This window comes from Lycorma delicatula, chromosome 5, assembly GCF_047948215.1.
Source record: "Lycorma delicatula isolate Av1 chromosome 5, ASM4794821v1, whole genome shotgun sequence".
In the NCBI taxonomy this organism is placed as follows: Eukaryota; Metazoa; Arthropoda; class Insecta; order Hemiptera; family Fulgoridae; genus Lycorma; species Lycorma delicatula.
The window spans coordinates 23,031,556-23,049,357 of NC_134459.1; the positions used below are offsets into that span (position 1 = coordinate 23,031,556).

General features: G+C 28.7%; 1 protein-coding gene and 1 long non-coding RNA gene across 2 annotated transcripts in view; one reads left to right on the plus strand and one right to left on the minus strand.

The window, feature by feature from the left end:
- Positions 1–17,802, minus strand: part of LOC142324805 (protein D3-like) — a 138,688-nt gene that overhangs the window by 35,118 nt on the left and 85,768 nt on the right. The window contains exon 4 of the transcript XR_012756394.1: positions 3,874–3,934. The gene's annotated coding sequence lies outside the window, so the exon portion shown is untranslated. The remainder of the gene's footprint in view (positions 1–3,873; positions 3,935–17,802) is intronic.
- On the plus strand, positions 1,534–4,543 carry LOC142324809 (uncharacterized). Its single transcript, XR_012756396.1, has 3 exons — positions 1,534–1,649; positions 2,563–2,802; positions 4,292–4,543. It is a non-coding gene; the product is annotated as an uncharacterized LOC142324809 (long non-coding RNA).

Sequence of the window (17,802 nt, forward strand, 5' to 3'; positions counted from 1 at the left end):
ATTCTGATGCTATAGTTCATACAGATGGATCTAAACACGATAATTCTGTTGGTTGTGCTTCTGTGGTTGGCAATAGAACATACGCATGTGTTTGGCATTCCCAGCATAGTCAGCATTTTTGTCGCAGAGTTGTATGCTATTAATAAAGCCTTAAGTATAATTAACCAAACTTATGACACGTAGTCATCTGTTCAGATTCCATGAGTGGCTTGCAGGCGATTAGTGCTACCAGACACGTTGGCGTCTGTGAGATTCACTCTATCATATCTGAGATAAAACAGCGTAACACAAGTGTGAGCTTCTGCTGGAGCACCAGACATGTTGGAATTTCAAGAAATGAGCAAGCTGATAGTGCAGCAATATTGGCTAGTTTGTAGCCTACTTCAACTAATCGCATTGTTTCTGATGACCTTGCCTGTTCTCTTGAGAGATAAAATGAATGGAAAGCTACCATCAACAATAAACTTCATCCAGTTAAGAACACTATGTCATCGTAGAATTCCTCATGCAGGATTAACCGTTGAGAGGAGGTATGTGAATAGGGCACACTAAATTTACTCATGGCACATCATGAATCAGACCGATGCACCATTCTATGTTTGTTGCCACTGCCAACTAACAATATATCACATCCTTCTGGACTATGTCTGTTATGCTGTATTGTGTCCCAAGTTTAAACTAGGAGTTAATATCCAAAATATTAATGTCTTACAATTTCTTAAGGCTGTATATCTGGATTCAAATATTTGATTTTAACTGTAATGTGAGGCTTTTAACTCTATTTATGACTTTTAACGTACAGCAATTCGTTATTTCATGTTAATCTTTATATTGTTTTTATTTTTGTTTCATTTTGCATTTATAATATCGCATAGGTATTTTATATCTGAGTAACGTAAATTTTGATTGTTAATTTGTAATCATTTACTATAGTAATTTTGGGCTGATAACAATATCTCATTGTACACTCAGGAAAAAAATTGCCAAAAGATCAGATTTGAATTGTGTCTATTCAAGTCTAACATTTTCTCTAACTTTATTTACTTTAACTATAGTTTGGAAATCTAATTTTCAGTCTTTTTTCTGCACGATACTCTTGATTTACTTTGTTTTAATTGCGTTCAGTCTTTTCTTGGGTTCAACCATTTAAGTTAAACTTTATGTTTTACCCAGAAATGTTGGCGTTATTATATATAATAGGGTACTTTTTACATTTATATTTGTTTTTTGGTTAATTTCACCTTTAATTATTAGTTATAATGAACAGGTAGTACATATTTTCAAATCTAATGTGCACTTTTTCTGAAATTCTTTTTGCAATTTGTGTTAATGAAAATCCAGTGTTCATAATTTATGGGTAACGAAGGTACAAATAAAGTTAAATGTACTTTAAATTTAACTACCACTTCTCTAAAGGAGTCTCAATATATAAAAATAGTTTTAGTCATCGATTGTTTTTCGCATTAAATTTGAGAGAACCAGATTTCAGCCTAAAAGCTTTTTTGTACTACTATTCTTCTGAATCTTTAGGACAATTCTAGGTTCCTAGCAAGACTTACAACCTGGCCTACCAAATCAGAATAATTACACGTAGAGAAATGCTCCAGAAGTTCTGTTCCTTCAGTTTTGTAGCAGCTCACATTTCAGAAGTAAGTGCTTATCAATTACAATTGATCATTGTATACACATAAAAATTGTTGATTGATTGTTGTTGGGTCTTCTCATATAATCTATATAAGACAATATAATCTGAGAAAGAGTGAATGTATGATTGTTAAACATATTATATTAGGTTAGAAACTCTTTAGTAAAGAAAGCACAATAGGATGTTAAAAAACTGAAAAATATTTATTAAAAAAACCTTTAAATATTTATTTTTAAAAAAATCACCTAAAAAATGCTCTCAGATAAGAGTAAAGTTACTTTAGAATGTTGCTGTATTTTTAAGGATTTTCTTCAAGGTTTGCAGTAAAATATTTTTACTTGGAGTAATATTATCATTAAGCCCATTAACATTGCTGTAAAAATACACTTAAGAATTTCTTTCTGAATTCAGAACAGTATGACAAAATCTTGTGAAAAACAGAAACTTTAATATTTTACATTAAGATTTTTTACATATGTACCATTAACAAATTTTGTATTTACAAAGACACTATTTAATTACCTAATCCTTCATCTACTATTAGGTACACTTTCATTGCCTGTACAATCTAAATAGGATATTCAGAATAATTTTCAAGTAAGATGACTAAATTTTAAGCTTCAGTGTAATTTAATATGAGAAAAAAAGGTGTTCAGTTGTTTACTGCAGTCTGTTTATGTTTACATTATAAAGTGTATAAGAATCCATTTGTAGTATATTTCTTAGTTGAATTTGTGTAGCTGTAGCTGTAGTTTGAATCTGCAGGTTTACTACTTCCTGTAACTTCAAAAAGTTTAGAATTTTGAGGAAATATAATTACTGTAATACTAATGAGATATTTTTCAAACTGAAATAAGCTAATCTTATACTATTTTTCCTGTATTGCTACCATAAAACTTTTAAAAAATTTGTTACAGAACAAAAAAGGACAGTATTAAAGATCCACCAACGAATTAAGGCACACAAAATCCAATGACATGGAATAATTTCTGTAAACTTGGCAAAAGATTGTGGTCAATTTCCATCTTTGCCTATACAATTCCCATTCTCATTCTGGTAAAGGACAAATTTAAATTCAGCATTTTTAAGTTCTTTCTTCATTATCTACCAGAATTACCGATAGATATAATTGCGCAAATCTTTGGTAAAGAAAAAAGGTAAGCTTTTGTTTTTAATGACAATTTATAACAAGAAACTAGAGCCAAGACTTGCGAGAGTTTATTCCTTGATTACACTTTTGTAAGTATTACTATTATGCACTTAAGAAAAGGAATCATGCCAAATGTTACCACTCTATCATAGAGGTGGACAAAATGAGTTGAAATTATAATTTAAAAGTTTAATTAAAGCCTATACTTTTAAAAATAGATACAGACTATTTATATCAAGGTAAAGATACGTTTATTTTCCCAGGGTAAGTGCCCACCGGGCTGGTCTAGTGGTTAACTCATCATCGCAAATCTGTTAATTTTGAAGTTGAGAGTTCTAAGGTTCAAATCCTAGTTACTTTTATACTGATTTGAATATAGATCATGGATACCGGTGTTCTTTAGCAGTTGAGTTTCAATTAACCACACTTCTCAGGAGCCTGTAAAAGACTACACTTCATTCACATTCATACACATCGTCCTCATTCATCCTCTTAAGTAATATCTTACGGTTGTTCCAGAAGCTAAACAGAAAAGGAGAGAGGATAAGTATAAGAATTGCTCAACTATCCTGAATAGTTTCTATAGCATTTTAAAGATTACTTCTTTCTAAATATTTGACCTTCATTAATTACATCACTCTACTTACTTACTGCTGTAAGTCCTGCTGTTAGTGCTGTAGAAATGTACTTTCGCTCATTTACTTTCACTTTCAAATGTACAAATGTATTTCACTTTTAGCACATTTCAATTAATCACACTCTATCGATAAATGTTTTATAAAAGAATCAGAGAATGAGGATATTAGTTAAAAAAGTTGCCGAGTAGACAAAGTGTTTAATCCAGAAAATTTTTACCTACAATTTTTTTTATCTTCATACACTTTCCTAATGCTAAATTATAACATTAAGTTCGAAACAATTCTAAAATAAAAATTAATTAAATACCGATATCTACATTTACTTTACTGAAATTATTCTTTTTAAAATTCATATTATTCCGCTGTATTGTTAAAATTATATTTAATTTTTTTTTAAATAAAACACCTAGTACAGTATATTGAGATAAGACATACCTTACCTTAATTTTTTCATTAAAGTACTTCATGGATCCTGCATCCTCAGTCATGATTGAAGTTATTCTGTAATAAAAATATAAAAATAAAAATACTAAAATAATAATTGCGTATTAATTTTCATGCGTGTGCTATATGTTGCAGTATTTATAAGAACGTCTCCCTCAAATACTGTCGATGGCTATCAAATTGAAATTTTGTTTGTATTTATACGTGTAATATTTTTCTAATATATTTCATTTTATGTAATCTTTATTAATTTCTAATACTTCTAAATTTGTGTTAATATCAGAAATACAATGTTTATTGTTTATTAAATGTTTATGCATGTATTTATTTATAGCAGTCTTGGTGAATATTTTTAGTGAAAAAAAAACTGTGTTAAACATGTTATTCATTTTATTTTTGTTGGTATACTTTCAGGCAGCTAAAAATATCAGAGAATGTTGACAAATTTTCGCAGTTAGTATCGCATTTCTCTACAAGACAATGGGATTTTTCTAACAAGAATACTCAAGATTTGTGGAAATCATTAGATCAAAAAGATAAAGAAATATTTCCATTTAATATTGAAGATATTAATCGGGAAGAATATTTTTATAATTATACGAGAGGAATAAGACAATACTTATTAAAAGACAATTTGTCAACTATTCCAGCTGCAAAGAAAAGGGCAAAGCGGTTAGTTTTTCTGAATCTTTTTTTATTAGGCATTACACTAGATGGTATTCTCTGTTTTTATTCTTCTCTGCTAATCTCAAAAATATTTATATAACATTCTTCATCATGTGATATCATTTAACAAATTTTATACTTTCAAATAATACTACTTCTAAAAACCTACTGCTCTGAGAATGAGTTGTTAATGTTTTATTTTATACTGTTATCAATTTTCCCAAACTGAGGGCGTTGCTCACGTTTTTAATGATTATGGTTGACGGTCGCGTGGGTAAGTGGTAAGTACTTGAGTTTTGTGTGTGTGTGTGTGTTATGTACTCTGGTTGAGATTATGGAAATTTAATTGTTGAGTGTACTTTGCGAATAAGTTATATCTTGCGGCCATGTCTTCTTGATTGTGGTGCACTTGTCTTGTGTCGGCTTGATTGTATGAATGTATAAATGGGTGTGGTACGTCTTAGTACCTGTTAGGTGTTCTATTTTGCTGAATGTTTTTCTCTTTAGGTATTCTTGTAGAGGTTTGGTACAGATGATGTTTGCAAGTGGAAACCGAATGTGTGTGTGGGCGTTTACCCCCCTCCTGAAGTAATGCTTTATTAGCGGTTTCCCAGCCGGTGGAATCACCAGGGGTGGAGGTTAATCGGTAGTTAGTCAGTGAATTTATACTAATGTCTATTTTCCCGTACCGTTATTATACTCTACACAACCTCAATAACCAAATTTGGAAAGATTACCGTTAAACCTATCGATCTAATACTACATTTTACAAGGGGGTATAGTTCAACTTCTTTAAATTTGTTCATGTATTTTATGAACCTGCATCATTTTCTTGTTATACAAATGATTTTAAAGTTTTCTTTCCTTTCTGACCGATCCCTACATTTATATTTGGTACAAGCAAATTTATTTGCCGTATAAATGGTTCTCTTAGTTGGTGCTAATCTGTTTTTAATATCATCTTTACTTTCCCATTCCTTTGTGATTTTATCATTTAAATAACAAAATTCTCATAATTCTGATATGCCACCTCTTTTCAACATTTTTGAACATCTACCTTTATGTCAGTCATATTTCATTACTTATATTTTGTATCAAAATACTACCAGAATTTATTTTAATTAATTTTTTATTTCCACTAGAACAACTATATCATTAACTAAATCCTTATTTTTAACCTATATTTATTAAACTTGCTTTTTCATTAATTATATGTACAAGTTAAGAAAAATCATAGGCTGAGGTATTCATGTCCAATTCCTTTCAAAATTAAATCTTGTAAATTTTCTCTTGTTATTATAACAGCAACTATCCTTCTACAAATTGTATATATTATTCATTAGCTATACCCCGACACAATTTTTAAATATCTCATTCCATTTGACATCATCAAAAGGGTTCTTAATATCTACAAATAAAGTGAGTAGTATATTTAGGCAGATTTATTTGTCTTTAGTGTGCCTCGGTTGATGTATAACAAATAACACGTGGATTTTTATACAGATGATTAAAGATATCACTATGCTTTTTTAATAAAATTGAATAGCTTTTTTGTAAGATAAAGTCATTATTAAAAAAATGAAAGTACTTTTTTACTAATACAATACTACTATTATGAGATTAAGTTCCAGTTAATCTACATTCTGTGCACTGTAGAGTAGTATTCAGTGAAATATAAACGCTTTTGTAAAAGTAACTTGTCATCACTGGTTCTCATTTTAAGAGTTCTTGCAATGATAAAAATTAAAAATATGAATTAAAGTATTTAACAAGTCTCTGAAGGTGGCAAAAGATGGGATCGATCGACAAATGGCAGATAGACCTACAGACTGATCCTAGAGATCAGAGATGGCTGGACATGGGGAACTGGATATGGGTTGAACCAGCTCCTTAACAGTCACAGGTATTTTAAAGCATACCTATGGGCGTGAATGTTGAGACAATTTGTTTGTAAAAAAACAATAATAAAAATATTAGTAATAATAATAATACATAATTGTATGATTCTCAATAACTTTGTTTTTTGTGTTTTTTTTTCAGGATATATTTGTCAAATTACATATTATTAATATTCTTCATTTTTGTATTTGGGTGCATAACTTGGATTGCTGTTGGTTTCATTACAAGCTTTGGTTCAATAATTGTACCCTTAATTTATGATTATTTTACATACAGCTCAACACATTTACATGTTATAAAAATGAAGAAAATAATGCAAGCTTCATTAACAGTTTTAATCGCATACATTATTAAAAAATATTTAGATAAACATAAGGATGATATACCAGTTCAATATATTTCTTTAAGAGGTGGAATGTTTATATTTGATAACAATAATGATCTAAATGATGAATACATACATGACTAAAAACACCATTTTATACATTTTTTTTTGCAATGTAGATTATAAAATTCAATACTAGTATTGTATGAACCATCTAGGATAATTAGTGTTACAGGTATTTTGTTAATTATCAAATCTTTTAAAATTACAATATATAAATGTTTAATTAAAATAAAATAAAAATTTATATATTTAAATTTGTGATGATGAATACCTCCTTCAGTTGGCAGGCATGCTATTGTATAACAAAATATATTTCGTCAAGAAAGATGGCGAAGTTAAACTTCATTCATCATGATGAAGTAGATTACTGCTGCATTCTTAAAAAATTAAACAGACTTTTATACTTGAAAAATATTCAGCTCAAAAATTTACAAACGTTTTTATCTCATATGGAAAAGTTTACAATTTATTACTGATTTGTGGCACTATGAAGAAAGAATTATATGATGCTTAATTTAAAACTTTTATAGAGCATTTATTATATATAACAAGCAAAATAATGTTGCTTAAACAAACCGATCAAAAAAATTAATTACCAATGCAAAACAAAAACTACTTTTTACCTTTTTATGGTTCTTTGTGTGATTTATTCATAAATTTTTACTAGTTGTAGCATATGGTGTAAAAGAAACTAATGTTTTAAAGAATACTTATTTATTAGTTTCACAGGGTCATTTCACATCAAACGCCTACTATCTACAAGAAAATGATAATGGAATTGGTTTTTATAGCAGATAATGCTATTCATACTAGCTATAGAGGTACAATCAGAATATTACCATTCCTGCAGCAAATGAGGTCAATTTGTTTTTTTGTGGTCACTTTTTTGTGGTCCATGAATGAATTTTTTGTGGATGAATATTCTTCTACCTCGGTGCTAAAAAATTAACAGCTTCAAGAAACAAAAGGAAAGGATAAGAAATGGATTGATTTTGGTGTGTTAAGTTCAAATTCAACATTAATTTTATCTTCAAATACTGTAAATGTTGTATTTTGAAGGTTGGGTTTCAATTAACAACTCAGTTTGAACTAGTTGGTTAGAATCTATGTACTACGTAAATAAACTATGGACCATCACAACCAAAATAGTATCTAAAGCAAAATATCAATCAACAATAACTTTCTGTTAATATATGCTGCAGATGTTTATTAACTAAATCTTATTTTTATTAGGAAGTTTTTTTTTGTAGTAATGCAGAAGTTAACATTTATATTGACTTTAACTTATTTCTAATGTGATAAATAAATTTATATTTACAATAATCTGGGAAGTGAAATAATATAAATGTAAAGTTTACAATATGTTTATAACATTTTCTTTGAGTTTGGATTTTTATTTCCCTTGAATTTTCATTTGGTTTTGAGTACTGCATGAGTAAAGAAAAAGAGAAATACAAGCAGAATATCTGTGGATGTAATTTCATTGTGTTCAAACATAGTTTTAATTAAAAATTATCACATCATCTTACCCAAATTATTCTGCAGATAAAATAGTACCCGAATCTCTGGGACACCTTAAATTACATAAGCTTATATCTAACACTTTAAATCAGACATGCTTGGGAGATATGTAGAATGCATATATACAAACAGATGAGGTCATTAGTAAAAATACAAGAATAACAAATTTCAAGAATAGCAAATAAACGTGAATAGCAGTAACATTAACTGAAATTGCTTGCTCAGCTGTATAATTTTTAGAAATTTTTTTCTATTCTGACAGTTGCAGCACAATGAATTGTTATTGTTAGATGTCCTTAAAACACTTTTTGATTTGTAGTTGAAAGGCCTAACATTGCTTTACTGCAATCTCTTGAAATTAATACAATTTTCTCAAACAAATAGAACGACGGGTGAAATAAATCTGGAAAGGATATCCATTCACAGTCTTAGTTAATCATAATTGCTTTATTTGTGTTATAATTTTACAAAAATAAATGAAGCGTTCATAAATTATTGAAGCAAATTATATGATAAGACGGTAACACAGTCATCTGCGATGATGACTAAAATATAATTTAACACTTTTCTAAAATTTGAGATTATTTTACATTTTTACAGTTACATCTTCCTCAGTTTTACAAAGTACTATTCACAAAATTAAACATAATTTTCATAAGATACACCTCTAATTTTTTATTCATAATATTTTTATATTTTATTTTTCAAAGTTTTTCATGTTTGAAAGCTCACGTAAAAATTTCATCACAAAAATTTGTTGATTACCTTGAAATTTCTGTATGCTTTCAGCTAACTTAAATAAGAAGTTCATTATAACATGTTATTTATCGATACTCTTCTATTAATGAGAGTTATATTTTTATTATTGTAGTCGCATGAAAGTTCACCAATATTATTATTACATCTGTCATTCTTGATATTAATAAAAAATTTTTTTATAATTTTAAAATTACATTTAAGAAAAAGTATTTTTAGTTATCTAAAATGTCATATATCAAAAGTTCAATTATTGATATTAATAATCGTTATATATAAATTTTTTCTTTCATTCTTGGTCGAGTTAATAAATATATATCATCATACAATCAATCAAAATAAATTTGCACGATAAATCATCAGAAGTACGGCTCATAACAATTCTCTTGTGAATTGTTAGTCCAGCAACAATAACAATACTTATTCAGTAAAATCTTAAGGTTCAGAAATGTTTTTTCAAGTTAGATTTTGTAAATATTCAAATCTGAAAATGCGAGATACCTAGATTTTGTAACAAGAGGCGATATTAATATTTTGAAACGTTTCCGTGATTAGCTTGTAATAAAACGCACTGCATTTTTTTTAGCATTTGACAGAAGGCTAGTTACTTGAAAACAATCCTACCAGAAAGATAACATTTAATAACATTATTGAAGGCTATTTGTTTTGCAGTGACAGCAAAAACTGTAATATTAACATAATTAACTTTGAATTATATGCAAATACGATAGATGTTTAAGTAAGAAAAGGTAAGCGGCCAAATATAGAGAGTGGGACATAGTTTTGTAATTTTCATCATAGATTTACACCGAAGTTTCATATAAATCTTTTGCTAAAGTATCAGGCAAAGCAACTTCGTGTTTAATTGCTTACTCACGATACCGTATTCCAGCTGGTCTGGAATAGGTCATCATCATAGGTCAAAGTTGACCATTTTACTAAATTCTTCAAATTGATTGGCTAATGGTTCAGCAATTTCATTTGATGAATCTACTATATGTCTTCAGATTGAAGGCAATGTATTTGGTTAAAGCAGGTGTAGCTAACAGTTTTTGCCTCCAGACTGAATTAGAAAAAAAACTGTTTATTATGGGCCAAACGGAATATTAAAATTAAAAAAATATTAAATACAAAAACGATTCGAGTAAACAAAATTTTATTATAGAATTTGTTGTAAATTTATTTAGATTCATTAAAAAATAGGTTTCTTCACAAATATATTTTGAGCTGAATATTACTAAATATTTCTTGGCAAGTTTTTTAAATTTCTGTATTTTCCACTATTTAATTGCTTATAAAAAAAAAAAGCTAATATTGAAGAATTTTTCACAGGCTGCATAAATTCATTACACGGGCCATATGTTGGCCATGCCTGGGTGAAAGTATGTATTCTCACAGAAAGCCTTCACTTTCTTTCAAATGTCTGCCGCAGTCATATTTCTGCTACTGGATCACACGTTGTTGCAATCATTTTGTTTTAATCTCTTACACCTTTTTGCAAATACTGTATTTTTTAAAGGCAACTAAAGTTTTTAATGTTGGACATTTCTTGAAAGCATTGTATGTTTTTTCTTTTTTTGATCGCTTCACAAATCTCATTATTCCACCATTCAAGGTGGTTTCCTGGGTCTCCCAGATGTTCTGTAAATAAGTCTTAAAGCCGTGTCAAATATAAAATCAGTTATTGTGATGACATCAATTTCAATAACTCAAGTTTTTTTCTGGGAGGTTTGTGTTAGCAATGAAGCTTGTTCAAGCTGCCTTGTCGAATAACCATCTTTTACAGATGGGATTCATTTTCATTAGAGCACCGGTTGAATTTGCACCAAAAGAGGTAACTTTTGTGAAGGTTTTTTCAAAACCTTGAAAGAGTACTTTGATGCAATCGATGCAACTATAAATCTATGCAGGATTTCATTAAACTTCTGGCATTAAAACAAGTTCCTGAGCCATTATTTAATATAACTATTTCAGTATTTATAAGAAGCCTTTCCAACTCTCTTCCTTGGGGATTTATTCAGTCTAATCCCCAAAGAGCATTATGTGCATTAGTCACCCGTTAGTAGTAGGGTAGCGGGTGGAGGAAGCTGGGCAATTAATTGCATTATGTCATCCTCTTTCCAGTTAAAGTTTGGTAAGTGTATGTTGCAGAGAGTAATCTAACGGGTGCCTCATTCTGATTGTGACCTCTGACCCTTACACTTGAAGGTTGATCTCACAGATGAATATTAAACTTTCTTAATTTAAAATATCATCTTGGGGAAAATGGGTTTCTTACAGATATATACAAATAGGGTCCAGATCGTTTAACAATCATAGAAACTCAAGGATACTGTCAAATATCCTTGATGCTTCACTGCAAATCAGTTTATTTATGTAAGAGAATTAATTTCCGACTTTGACTTTTGGCCGACCCTTTATCTTCTTCTCCATCCTAAAAATTGCTTCATTGTCTACAATTATGTGAAAAAGGAGAAACAGTCACCCCTTATGTTGTTTTAAATGGTCTCTCTGGTTTGGTAAGTAAGATCACCTGAGAAGAAAACGGCATCAAAGGCTCTTTAGAGGAGGTTCTGAAAAAATTACTTTCATAACTGGTTCATCTGGTGGATTATGTACCTGAACCTTAGCCTCAATTTTATATGGTTTTTTAATCTGTCAGATGCAGTTTTATTTTCATTCAAAAGAATTTTAAATTTACTCAAACAGCCATTGAATGTATTTGTAAAATTTTTCATGTAAGTAAATACTCAGCAAAACTTCCCATTTGAAAGTCAAGTGAATTTCCACTAAAACCTCAAACACAAGAGTGAAGAAAACACACAAGAAAACGATGAATGGAATTATTTACCGTAATGGTTATTAAGCTTCTTATGAAAAGTCACAACATTTCATTCACCAAAAAAACATAACTAACATGATAACCAGTAAAACAGCTTCGTTATGTAATTTTCTTTATATAATGGTTACTTTTTTTAATGTTTTTTTGGTAGTTATGATTTTTTTTATTGAGCTAACGCATAACTACTTATTTCATGAACAATAAGAAAAGGCTTATCTTCGCTAAATTACCACCTTCCCTCATAATCACCAGGTACTAAGGCCTGAGTGAACTCTTCTAGTTAACAGCTCTCTGCAAACTCCTTACCTCATTATGAACACGTGATAATTTAAACCTCTTTTTTCTTTTCACCTCTGACAACACGGCTGGTTCATAAAGAGAGGGTTTACGTGTACCCTAAGTTACAATAGATTGTTCAGCAATGAAAAATTAATAAATAAGAAACTGAATATCATGACACAAACTCCAAACAGTCCTTTAAAGAATTAAAAAGTAAAATAGAATAACAAAACAAAAATCTTCAACAAAAATTTAATATACAAAAACAACTTTCCCAAAAATATTAATAAAAAAGAAATCTATGAATTTAAAAAACAATTCACCAAACTAGAAGAAGAAGAAAAAGAGAAAGAAATAAAAATGCAAGAAACATCAAATAGAATCAAAATATTCTAATATAACCAATGAAAAACTAATTTTGAAATCATAGGCATAAAAAAGCAAAACAACAAAAACCTACAACAAATTATTTATAAAATAGAAAAGAAACATGATGAACAAGTTGGGGGAAAAGACATAGAGGAAATCTACAGATACATGACCAATAAAATAAATTAAAGATAAAGAGAAGGAAATATCATAGTAAAATTCATATATAACTCAAACAAGGATTAAAATTTATAACTAAAGAAAAACAATTATAACAAATACAGATGTAGAGAACAAACTGGATGAACAGAATATTTTTTATGCGTGAAAGCTTCACAAATCAATAAAAAAAATTCTTTTGGGAAGTAATCCAATTAGTTCTTCAAGAAAAAGTCCTTTTTGAATGGTCAGGACTATGAGAAACAATAGATCATATCTCAGTCAAAAAAGAGGAATGGAAATGAATCGACAAAAAAAAAAAATATCTATAAACCAAAGATTTACTTACATCAAAAACTTTACAAATCAACAAAAAAGATTTTTCTGGAAATCAAAACTATACATCTGATAAGAACATATAGTAAAACCAACTCCAAATACAACTAAATCCAAATATAATTTTTATATAAAGCAAATAAAAGCTTAAGGACCTTTTTCAGTAAGTGGGTACAACCTTTTTCTTTTTGTTTTTAAAAATAATAAAAACATTTTTACATTTATATAACAATAACCAAATAACATTTTTTTAAATAATTATTAATATATTTATTACTGAAATATGTGGCTTTAAATTATTACAAAACTAGGTGGACCTGGAACAATTGTAGTATTGATGAGTCTCTGTTTTCTAAAAGAAAATACAATAGAGATTGAATGTTACCACAATAGCGGGTTTTTGGAGAAATTTATCATGAAACAAAAAAATGTTTCATGTGTGCTGTTCCTGATAGAACAAAGGAGACATTAATGTATACAGTTGTAGCATGTATTGAACCAGGTACTAAAATCATATCAGATTTATGAAAAGCATTTGATTGTATAGAAGATTTAGAAGGTATGAATTATATACTTACACAAATGACAGTAGATATAGGCAAGTCCTCATTTTCAAAAAGAAAGTGCAATACGGGCAGAATTCTTTCAAATCAGTGGGCATTTGTAGAGAAATTATAAATATAATCTAACCAAACTTATCCTACACTCTTTTTGCTCGCTAACCTTGACTAATTACAAACGTGATACAGAAAATCATAGTGAAAACTTTGTTGATCCAAAAACAGATGCATATACCCAAAGTAATGAAAGTTTATGGTGGTGAGCTAAAAATCACAATAAGAAGGAATGTGACCCTAAACAGCTATTGGGTTATTTTAATAAAAATTATGTTTTGGAGGTTAATTTGGTTATTAAAAAACAAAAAAAATATGGGTACTTTGTTACTTTTTGAAAAAAGTGGTACCCACTCACCAGAAAAGGACCAAGCTTAGTCACAATTTTATATATACTGGTTTTGATGTTTCTTCATTGGACAAAAAGTATATATATCACTATAAAAATTTATTTACATACTCAAACAAAAATGAATCTGAAAATCCAAGATCATGAAATATTAATAAATAATAATGAAAAAATGTATACTACAAATTGGAAAATACAACAGTACAAATAATAAATACAAGCCTAATCTAAATATAATCCTCATTAAACAGAAACTGCTTAATATAAACTGGTGTACACTAAATATGCAATTAAAAAGAATGAGAATTGAAAAATACATAATTTGTCTATCAGAAGTCAATTTATGTAAAAGTAATGTTTATAATGTAAATGGATATAATAAAATATCAAAACAGAGAACATTAAAAAGAAAATGGAATTATAATATTTATAAAAGAGAATGTAAGGTATACAATCCAAAAGCCAAAACTATAAAAAGCAAAATCTATAGAAATTGAAATTATCAAGAGTTAAAAAAAAAATCACTTAATAGTAAATACATAGACCACTATCAGGAAGCATAATTGAATTTATTGAAGAACTAGAAGAATATCTGAAAATTGAAATAAATCAGGGGAAAATTAGCAATGATTTTAATATAAATACAATAGATGAATCATTAATTCTAGTAAAAAAATATCTGAACACACTATCTGCATTATGGATTACTACTAAGCATGATAACCAAACCAAAATCAGAAGAATTTGTCTAGATAACCTTAACTCAATATGAATAGATCACATCAATTCCAATTTACTACCAGAAAAAATAATACTTTATCCACTTCCAAAAAAAAAAAAAAACATTTTTAGTTGAAAAAAGACCCAAAAAAACAATTGTTTGTTCTGAATCCAAAAAAAAATGATGTACAAAGAGACTGAATACTATTTGTTACTCTCAACATTACATAGTAAAGTGTATAGTGAGTAGAGAAGGGTCTCTTTACACCTGTTATCACATCAACCCTGGCTGCCACACTACCAGTTACAATGGTGGTGTAAGTTCGATTCCAAAATCATTTTCTATTATACATAATCTGCGATAAGCCATGACCATAGTGCCCAATCAATGTAGTGATCTGAAAGTGGAAGTCAGATCAGGATCATTATAAAGAATGGTTACATTTCCAGGTCTACTCATTTTATTACATTTTGTATTTGTTTTCACTGTATATACAATAAATAAATTAAAGAGTAAACAAAATAATCGTTTAAACAACCGAGTAAAAATATTAAACACCTCTTATGATTCCTGATTCATTCCACTTTTGGAGTGAATGGCCAATATGAATAAAGGGGATTAAAGTTAAGCAGACTGTTTTAAATACTAAATAATAAAATAGCAAAATAATAGATTTTGCTCTTAATGATTGAGTAGCTTACATTTTCGTGTTTCTTCTAAACCATTTGTTTTTTACATTTGGATTCAATTACAAAATAATAAATACCAAAATAATGTTACTTTAAATAAATGTTCTTAACAATTGAATAGCGTGCTTTTTTTCATACTTTTCCTAAACTAATTGTTTGTTATAAGTTTTTTAGCTTGGAAGGTTTATCATGTTTGCATGAATCACCGATAAATATGTTTTTAAAATACAATGGGCTCAAAAATCTACCACACTCTTGAGTCAAACTGACATACCTACAAACATAATTTTTTTTTATTATTATTATTATTATTATACTACAATTAACACTGCATATTTGTTTTAAATCTTTTTATTTGTTAAAACTAATTTAAATTGTTTAGTTTTAGGTGCTGCTTGGTAATTTTGATAATTATCAATATGTTATATATAGTGCCATATTATTTCTTCAAGTTCCACATTGAACTTGTTAGAGCCTGCCTGCCAAAATGCCTTATAGCTACTCTTCAAAGTCATAAGAACAAAAGAATTGCAGTCTTTTAAATGTACCAGCAATATGTAAAATATTGCAAATCAAAGTTCCAAAAGAAACAAATATGAATACACCATAAGAATACACCATACAGATTTCAAAGACTAGCATTACATGACCATGTTGATAGGTTGTACTTGTAATTTCCGTTCTAAGAAATTACTTAAAAATGTTACATTCTAACATCATCGGGTATGTTGTGTTATTTTGATGGAAAATGCAATGTTTTCACTGATGATTCTTTAAATAGAAAATGATTGGATCATGATCAAGAAACTGTTATTGGCCACAACTTATTTTCCACAACTTTACTCTATGATCAGTTCAGTTTCCAACATTTCAACAATAAACTTGTACATTGACTGTGGCATATCACTAGTATTTGGAATAAAACATGAAAAAGTCACATTCACTGTTAGCAAAATGCAAAAGGATTTGCTGGAAATGGTAAAAACAAAACACATTGTTAATTTTCCTAAAGACTTGAATGTGAATTTTATCAGATTAGATGTTGCTATTCACAAAAGAAATGAAGTATTACTTTTACCTTACATCATAATGTATTAAGATAATCCGAAACCAATGAATATGCTCAACCAAAAGGCATCATCCCCTAAAAAAATTTAAAAAATGTGAAAAAAAATGATACAATATTGAAAATGAAAAAACCCCAAATTTATTATTTCAGTGAACATTAATTCATCGGTGTCAAACATCAATATTCTGAAAATTCCATAATAAAACATGATGTTGATAGTTGCAGTGAAAAGCCAGTAAGTGTGAATGAAAAAGCACATTATTGTAGGTAAAGCTACTCAATCAAATTCAACAATTTCAAACCGGTTCAACAAAAAGCAAAAATTGAAATCATACATGACAAGAGATGTAAAAATGAATTTGATACATTTGAATGATAATCGCATGAAAATCAGACAAAATAATCAATGGATAAACAATAATCAAAAGGTTGCCTTTACATCAATAATTCAAAACACTACAACTTATTTACCTTAGGAAACTATTTACTTTTAACAACCCAAAAAGAGAAAGCCACTTCACTATTAAGTAGCCACTTCTAATTAACTACCCAAATAATGTATATAATATTCATGAAATAAAATACATTTAAAATTCACGATGAAAGTAATTAATCAATTGAAGAGAATAAATATACAAAATTTACTTATTTACCAAGAAAATTATATTTTGCCATATTTTCAACACCGTCATATCAAACTTTAATTTAGCCTGGGTCATTTGTGATCACTATCTTTGGATCATTTCAGAAAATGTTTTATATTGTTTATCCTATGCATTTTAGGTGTTAGATTGGCAGAGATTGTTAACCCTAACTGCATGTGGGAGATTGATAATTCAAGGCTGAATACTATACCCAGCCACCGTTTTGGTAATCGGTTTCTAATGAATAGTACACACCCGGCGGTCCCGGGTTCGAATCCCAGTCAGGTATGGCATTTTCACACATGCTACAAATCATTCATAACATACTGTGAAACAATACCTAACAGTGGTCCCGGAAGTTAAACAAAAAAAAAATAATCTTATGCGAGTTTATCAAGCTCACCGATGTTTTTATAGATGCAATATTATAAGATATAGACCACAATTTGTTTAAAGTAATGTAAACAAGAATAATGCTAACTCGTATGTACAAACTTAAACAAAAAAATTCAAATTGTGATTAAAATGAAATGTTTAATAATAAATAAAAGTAATAAAATATTTTTTTTAAAAGTATTAAATATTATTTTTTTTTTTGTCTTCAGTCATTTGACTGGTTTGATG